Genomic DNA, 8,520 nt, shown 5'->3' with positions numbered 1-8,520 from the left:
CAGTGTAAAAAAAACAAAACAACCTTTGCAATAAAGACACAAATTAACATCTAAATGAAGAAATGAAATGAAAATGTAGAATAGAATAGAGTTTTATTGTCATTATTACAGTGAACAGGTTCAAAGAACAACGAAATTGGAGCAGATCCCCTAAGGAGCATACACAATAATATAGTAATATAAATAGTAAAAAAAAAAATTAATACAATTGTCAGCATCATTTGATGCAAAAAAGCTAAGTCCACAACACATTGAGTAACATAAATGTATTATCCAAAAGAGGTTTTGTAAAAAGGACACAAATAGATTAGCTTCATGGGTTTACAGAAATAATGTAAATTTAGTTGATGAAATAAGTCAAGTTGAATGTTGATATGGACCCTAAACGCCACAGGACAAATATTTTAGACAAACCAAAAATAGTCTTGTATTTTTATGTGTTTCTTTTTGGTCGGTGTGACTGTTTTCGACATATTATTAGGACTACACAGTGACAGCACCGATAAGAAAAACTCCCTTTATTTTGTAACCCGTGACCGGATATCGCTATGCCTTTATTTGTCACTCTAACAGGAAGTTGCTTGACTGTCCCACTCACGCTTGATTCCCCCTGCGTCACGTCCATGGTGGCGCCTTCCTCCTCTTCCAGAAGCTTTAATCCGCCACACCAACAGCCTTTTGCTATTCCTGCTCCGTCGGCCCACATTCTGAGGACATTATTCCATTTGTCTACAAGAACGCTCGCAACCAGAACCGAGCCAGAGCGGCTGCTTGTGTGCTTCTGGCTCTGCTGGGGTGGGCGGAGGACATCCGGGCTCTGCTTCCGGAACTTCCGCTGGAAAGGACGGAATTGAACATTTACAGGTAATTTCTCTCAATTGTTGTCTTTGGGCGGACTTTAATCCACTTGGATTATAAAGGCCTCCGCTTGACGGTCAATTCGGCGCCAAAGACGAGGTGGTTAATAGTTAGTAAAATGGCAAGTCAAGCAGAAAGAGAATGCTGTCACGTTGGAGCTTCGAGTTGTGACATTTGACAAGTGCCTCCTTGTAAGTGATGATCAGTTTGTTTCTATAGTGTGAGTGTTTAGCACTTCATACACTTTGTTTCTATAGTGTGAGTGTTTAGCACTTCATTCACTTTGTTTCTATAGTGTGAGTGTTTAGCACTTCATTCACTTTGTTTCTATAGTGTGAGTGTTTAGCACTTCATTCAGTTTGTTTCTATAGTGTGAGTGTTTACCACTTCATTCACTTTGTTTCTATAGTGTGAGTGTTTAGCACTTCATTCACTTTGTTTCTATAGTGTGAGTGTTTAGCACTTCATACACTTTGTTTCTATAGTGTGAGTGTTTACCACTTCATTCAGTTTGTTTCTATAGTGTGAGTGTTTAGCACTTCATACACTTTGTTTCTATAGTGTGAGTGTTTAGCACTTCATTCACTTTGTTTCTATAGTGTGAGTGTTTAGCACTTCATACACTTTGTTTCTATAGTGTGAGTGTTTAGCACTTCATTCACTTTGTTTCTATAGTGTGAGTGTTTACCACTTCATACACTTTGTTTCTATAGTGTGAGTGTTTACAGTTTGTTTCTATAGTGTGAGTGTTTAGCACTTAATTCACTTTGTTTCTATAGTGTGAGTGTTTACCACTTAATTCACTTTGTTTCTATAGTGTGAGTGTTTAGCACTTCATACACTTTGTTTCTATAGTGTGAGTGTTTAGCACTTCATTCACTTTGTTTCTATAGTGTGAGTGTTTAGCACTTCATACACTTTGTTTCTATAGTGTGAGTGTTTAGCACTTCATTCACTTTGTTTCTATAGTGTGAGTGTTTAGCACTTCATACACTTTGTTTCTATAGTGTGAGTGTTTAGCACTTCATTCAGTTTGTTTCTATAGTGTGAGTGTTTACCACTTAATTCACTTTGTTTCTATAGTGTGAGTGTTTAGCACTTCATTCACTTTGTTTCTATAGTGTGAGTGTTTAGCACTTCATTCAGTTTGTTTCTATAGTGTGAGTGTTTACCACTTCATTCACTTTGTTTCTATAGTGTGAGTGTTTAGCACTTCATTCACTTTGTTTCTATAGTGTGAGTGTTTAGCACTTCATACACTTTGTTTCTATAGTGTGAGTGTTTACCACTTCATTCAGTTTGTTTCTATAGTGTGAGTGTTTAGCACTTCATACACTTTGTTTCTATAGTGTGAGTGTTTAGCACTTCATTCACTTTGTTTCTATAGTGTGAGTGTTTAGCACTTCATACACTTTGTTTCTATAGTGTGAGTGTTTAGCACTTCATTCACTTTGTTTCTATAGTGTGAGTGTTTACCACTTCATACACTTTGTTTCTATAGTGTGAGTGTTTACAGTTTGTTTCTATAGTGTGAGTGTTTAGCACTTAATTCACTTTGTTTCTATAGTGTGAGTGTTTACCACTTAATTCACTTTGTTTCTATAGTGTGAGTGTTTAGCACTTCATACACTTTGTTTCTATAGTGTGAGTGTTTAGCACTTCATTCACTTTGTTTCTATAGTGTGAGTGTTTAGCACTTCATACACTTTGTTTCTATAGTGTGAGTGTTTAGCACTTCATTCACTTTGTTTCTATAGTGTGAGTGTTTAGCACTTCATACACTTTGTTTCTATAGTGTGAGTGTTTAGCACTTCATTCAGTTTGTTTCTATAGTGTGAGTGTTTACCACTTAATTCACTTTGTTTCTATAGTGTGAGTGTTTACAGTTTGTTTCTATAGTGTGAGTGTTTAGCACTTCATTCACTTTGTTTCTATAGTGTGAGTGTTTAGCACTTCATACACTTTGTTTCTATAGTGTGAGTGTTTAGCACTTCATTCACTTTGTTTCTATAGTGTGAGTGTTTAGCACTTCATACACTTTGTTTCTATAGTGTGAGTGTTTAGCACTTCATTCAGTTTGTTTCTATAGTGTGAGTGTTTACCACTTAATTCACTTTGTTTCTATAGTGTGAGTGTTTAGCACTTCATTCACTTTGTTTCTATAGTGTGAGTGTTTAGCACTTCATACACTTTGTTTCTATAGTGTGAGTGTTTAGCACTTCATTCACTTTGTTTCTATAGTGTGAGTGTTTAGCACTTCATTCACTTTGTTTCTATAGTGTGAGTGTTTACCACTTCATACACTTTGTTTCTATAGTGTGAGTGTTTACAGTTTGTTTCTATAGTGTGAGTGTTTAGCACTTAATTCACTTTGTTTCTATAGTGTGTGTTTACCACTTAATTCACTTTGTTTCTATAGTGTGAGTGTTTAGCACTTCATACACTTTGTTTCTATAGTGTGAGTGTTTAGCACTTCATTCACTTTGTTTCTATAGTGTGAGTGTTTAGCACTTAATTCACTTTGTTTCTATAGTGTGAGTGTTTAGCACTTCATACACGTTGTTTCTATAGTGTGAGTGTTTAGCACTTCATTCACTTTGTTTCTATAGTGTGAGTGTTTAGCACTTCATTCACTTTGTTTCTATAGTGTGAGTGTTTAGCACTTCATTCAGTTTGTTTCTATAGTGTGAGTGTTTAGCACTTAATTCACTTTGTTTCTATAGTGTGAGTGTTTAGCACTTCATTCACTTTGTTTCTATAGTGTGAGTGTTTAGCACTTAATTCACTTTGTTTCTATAGTGTGAGTGTTTAGCACTTAATTCACTTTGTTTCTATAGTGTGAGTGTTTACAGTTTGTTTCTATAGTGTGAGTGTTTAGCACTTCATTCACTTTGTTTCTATAGTGTGAGTGTTTAGCACTTCATTCACTTTGTTTCTATAGTGTGAGTGTTTAGCACTTCATTCACTTTGTTTCTATAGTGTGAGTGTTTAGCACTTCATTCACTTTGTTTCTATAGTGTGAGTGTTTAGCACTTAATTCACTTTGTTTCTATAGTGTGAGTGTTTAGCACTTCATTCAGTTTGTTTCTATAGTGTGAGTGTTTAGCACTTCATTCAGTTTGTTTCTATAGTGTGAGTGTTTACAGTTTGTTTCTATAGTGTGAGTGTTTAGCACTTCATACACGTTGTTTCTATAGTGTGAGTGTTTAGCACTTCATACACGTTGTTTCTATAGTGTGAGTGTTTAGCACTTCATTCAGTTTGTTTCTATAGTGTGAGTGTTTAGCACTTAATTCACTTTGTTTCTATAGTGTGAGTGTTTAGCACTTCATTCAGTTTGTTTCTATAGTGTGAGTGTTTAGCACTTCATTCAGTTTGTTTCTATAGTGTGAGTGTTTAGCACTTCATTCAGTTTATTTCTATAGTGTGAGTGTTTAGCTCTTCATTCAGTTTGTTTCTATAGTGTGAGTGTTTAGCACTTCATTCACTTTGTTTCTATAGTGTGAGTGTTTAGCACTTCATTCACTTTGTTTCTATAGTGTGAGTGTTTAGCACTTCATTCACTTTGTTTCTATAGTGTGAGTGTTTAGCACTTCATTCACTTTGTTTCTATAGTGTGAGTGTTTAGCACTTCATTCAGTTTGTTTCTATAGTGTGAGTGTTTAGCACTTCATTCACTTTGTTTCTATAGTGTGAGTGTTTAGCACTTCATTCAGTTTGTTTCTATAGTGTGAGTGTTTAGCACTTCATTCACTTTGTTTCTATAGTGTGAGTGTTTAGCACTTCATTCAGTTTGTTTCTATAGTGTGAGTGTTTAGCACTTAATTCACTTTGTTTCTATAGTGTGAGTGTTTAGCACTTCATTCAGTTTGTTTCTATAGTGTGAGTGTTTAGCACTTCATTCAGTTTGTTTCTATAGTGTGAGTGTTTACAGTTTGTTTCTATAGTGTGAGTGTTTAGCACTTAATTCACTTTGTTTCTATAGTGTGAGTGTTTACCACTTCATTCAGTTTGTTTCTATAGTGTGAGTGTTTACAGTTTGTTTCTATAGTGTGAGTGTTTAGCACTTCATACACTTTGTTTCTATAGTGTGAGTGTTTAGCACTTCATACACGTTGTTTCTATAGTGTGAGTGTTTACCACTTCATTCAGTTTGTTTCTATAGTGTGAGTGTTTACCACTTAATTCACTTTGTTTCTATAGTCTGAGTGTTTAGCACTTCATACACGTTGTTTCTATAGTGTGAGTGTTTAGCACTTCATTCACTTTGTTTCTATAGTGTGAGTGTTTAGCACTTCATTCACTTTGTTTTTATAGTGTGAGTGTTTAGCACTTCATTCACTTTGTTTCTATAGTGTGAGTGTTTAGCACTTCATTCACTTTGTTTCTATAGTGTGAGTGTTTAGCACTTCATTCAGTTTGTTTCTATAGTGTGAGTGTTTAGCACTTCATTCACTTTGTTTCTATAGTGTGAGTGTTTAGCACTTCATTCAGTTTGTTTCTATAGTGTGAGTGTTTAGCACTTCATTCACTTTGTTTCTATAGTGTGAGTGTTTAGCACTTCATTCAGTTTGTTTCTATAGTGTGAGTGTTTAGCACATAATTCACTTTGTTTCTATAGTGTGAGTGTTTAGCACTTCATTCACTTTGTTTCTATAGTGTGAGTGTTTAGCACTTAATTCACTTTGTTTCTATAGTGTGAGTGTTTAGCACTTAATTCACTTTGTTTCTATAGTGTGAGTGTTTACAGTTTGTTTCTATAGTGTGAGTGTTTAGCACTTCATTCACTTTGTTTCTATAGTGTGAGTGTTTAGCACTTCATTCACTTTGTTTCTATAGTGTGAGTGTTTAGCACTTCATTCACTTTGTTTCTATAGTGTGAGTGTTTAGCACTTCATTCACTTTGTTTCTATAGTGTGAGTGTTTAGCACTTCATTCAGTTTGTTTCTATAGTGTGAGTGTTTAGCACTTCATTCACTTTGTTTCTATAGTGTGAGTGTTTAGCACTTCATTCACTTTGTTTCTATAGTGTGAGTGTTTAGCACTTCATTCAGTTTGTTTCTATAGTGTGAGTGTTTAGCACTTAATTCACTTTGTTTCTATAGTGTGAGTGTTTAGCACTTAATTCACTTTGTTTCTATAGTGTGAGTGTTTAGCACTTCATTCACTTTGTTTCTATAGTGTGAGTGTTTACAGTTTGTTTCTATAGTGTGAGTGTTTAGCACTTCATTCACTTTGTTTCTATAGTGTGAGTGTTTAGCACTTCATTCACTTTGTTTCTATAGTGTGAGTGTTTAGCACTTCATTCACTTTGTTTCTATAGTGTGAGTGTTTAGCACTTCATTCACTTTGTTTCTATAGTGTGAGTGTTTAGCACTTCATTCAGTTTGTTTCTATAGTGTGAGTGTTTAGCACTTCATTCACTTTGTTTCTATAGTGTGAGTGTTTAGCACTTAATTCACTTTGTTTCTATAGTGTGAGTGTTTAGCACTTCATTCAGTTTGTTTCTATAGTGTGAGTGTTTAGCACTTAATTCACTTTGTTTCTATAGTGTGAGTGTTTAGCACTTCATTCACTTTGTTTCTATAGTGTGAGTGTTTAGCACTTCATTCACTTTGTTTCTATAGTGTGAGTGTTTAGCACTTCATTCAGTTTGTTTCTATAGTGTGAGTGTTTAGCACTTCATTCAGTTTGTTTCTATAGTGTGAGTGTTTAGCACTTCATACACGTTGTTTCTATAGTGTGAGTGTTTAGCACTTCATACACGTTGTTTCTATAGTGTGAGTGTTTAGCACTTAATTCACTTTGTTTCTATAGTGTGAGTGTTTAGCACTTCATTCAGTTTGTTTCTATAGTGTGAGTGTTTAGCACTTCATTCAGTTTGTTTCTATAGTGTGAGTGTTTAGCTCTTCATTCAGTTTGTTTCTATAGTGTGAGTGTTTAGCACTTAATTCACTTTGTTTCTATAGTGTGAGTGTTTAGCACTTCATTCAGTTTGTTTCTATAGTGTGAGTGTTTAGCACTTCATTCAGTTTGTTTCTATAGTGTGAGTGTTTAGCTCTTCATTCAGTTTGTTTCTATAGTGTGAGTGTTTAGCACTTCATTCAGTTTGTTTCTATAGTGTGAGTGTTTACAGTTTGTTTCTATAGTGTGAGTGTTTACAGTTTGTTTCTATAGTGTGAGTGTTTACAGTGTGTTTCTATAGTGTGAGTGTTTACAGTTTGTTTCTATAGTGTGAGTGTTTTCAGTGTGTTTCTATAGTGTGAGTGTTTACAGTTTGTTTCTATAGTGTGAGTATTTACAGTTTGTTTCTATAGTGTGAGTGTTTTCAGTGTGTTTCTATAGTGTGAGTGTTTACAGTTTGTTTCTATATTGTGAGTGTTTACAGTTTGTTTCTATATTGTGAGTGTTTACAGTTTTTCTATAGTGTGAGTGTTTAGCACTTCATTCACTTTGTTTCTATAGTGTGAGTGTTTAGCACTTCATTCAGTTTGTTTCTATAGTGTGAGTGTTTAGCACTTCATTCACTTTGTTTCTATAGTGTGAGTGTTTAGCACTTAATTCACTTTGTTTCTATAGTGTGAGTGTTTAGCACTTAATTCACTTTGTTTCTATAGTGTGAGTGTTTAGCACTTCATTCACTTTGTTTCTATAGTGTGAGTGTTTAGCACTTCATTCACTTTGTTTCTATAGTGTGAGTGTTTAGCACTTAATTCACTTTGTTTCTATAGTGTGAGTGTTTAGCACTTAATTCACTTTGTTTCTATAGTGTGAGTGTTTAGCACTTCATTCAGTTTGTTTCTATAGTGTGAGTGTTTAGCATTTCATTCACTTTGTTTCTATAGTGTGAGTGTTTAGCACTTCATTCAGTTTGTTTCTATAGTGTGAGTGTTTAGCACTTCATTCAGTTTGTTTCTATAGTGTGAGTGTTTAGCACTTCATTCAGTTTGTTTCTATAGTGTGAGTGTTTAGCACTTCATTCAGTTTGTTTCTATAGTGTGAGTGTTTAGCACCTCATTCAGTTTGTTTCTATAGTGTGAGTGTTTAGCACTTCATTCACTTTGTTTCTATAGTGTGAGTGTTTAGCACTTTATACAGTTTGTTTCTATAGTGTGAGTGTTTAGCACTTCATTCACTTTGTTTCTATAGTGTGAGTGTTTAGCACTTCATTCACTTTGTTTCTATAGTGTGAGTGTTTAGCACGTCATACAGTTTGTTTCTATAGTGTGAGTGTTTAGCACTTCATTCACTTTGTTTCTATAGTGTGAGTGTTTAGCACTTCATACACTTTGTTTCTATAGTGTGAGTGTTTAGCACTTCATTCAGTTTGTTTCTATAGTGTGAGTGTTTACCACTTAATTCACTTTGTTTCTATAGTGTGAGTGTTTAGCACTTCATTCACTTTGTTTCTATAGTGTGAGTGTTTAGCACTTCATACACTTTGTTTCTATAGTGTGAGTGTTTAGCACTTCATTCACTTTGTTTCTATAGTGTGAGTGTTTAGCACTTCATTCACTTTGTTTCTATAGTGTGAGTGTTTACCACTTCATACACTTTGTTTCTATAGTGTGAGTGTTTACAGTTTGTTTCTATAGTGTGAGTGTTTAGCACTTAATTCACTTTGTTTCTATAGTGTGTGTTTACCACTTAATTCACTTTGTT

The 8,520-nt window shown here is 34.4% G+C and overlaps 1 protein-coding gene across 1 annotated transcript in view; it reads left to right on the top strand.

The window, feature by feature from the left end:
* The first annotated feature begins 604 nt into the window (after positions 1-604).
* Positions 605-8,520, top strand: part of cdk17 (cyclin dependent kinase 17) — a 140,384-nt gene continuing 132,468 nt past the window's right edge. Inside the window, exon 1 of the mRNA XM_072913135.1 lies at positions 605-864. The gene's annotated coding sequence lies outside the window, so the exon portion shown is untranslated. The remainder of the gene's footprint in view (positions 865-8,520) is intronic.

This window comes from Nerophis lumbriciformis, linkage group LG05 (genome assembly GCF_033978685.3).
Source record: "Nerophis lumbriciformis linkage group LG05, RoL_Nlum_v2.1, whole genome shotgun sequence".
NCBI lineage: Eukaryota > Metazoa > Chordata > Actinopteri > Syngnathiformes > Syngnathidae > Nerophis > Nerophis lumbriciformis.
This window is presented reverse-complemented; position numbering and strand designations above follow the sequence as displayed.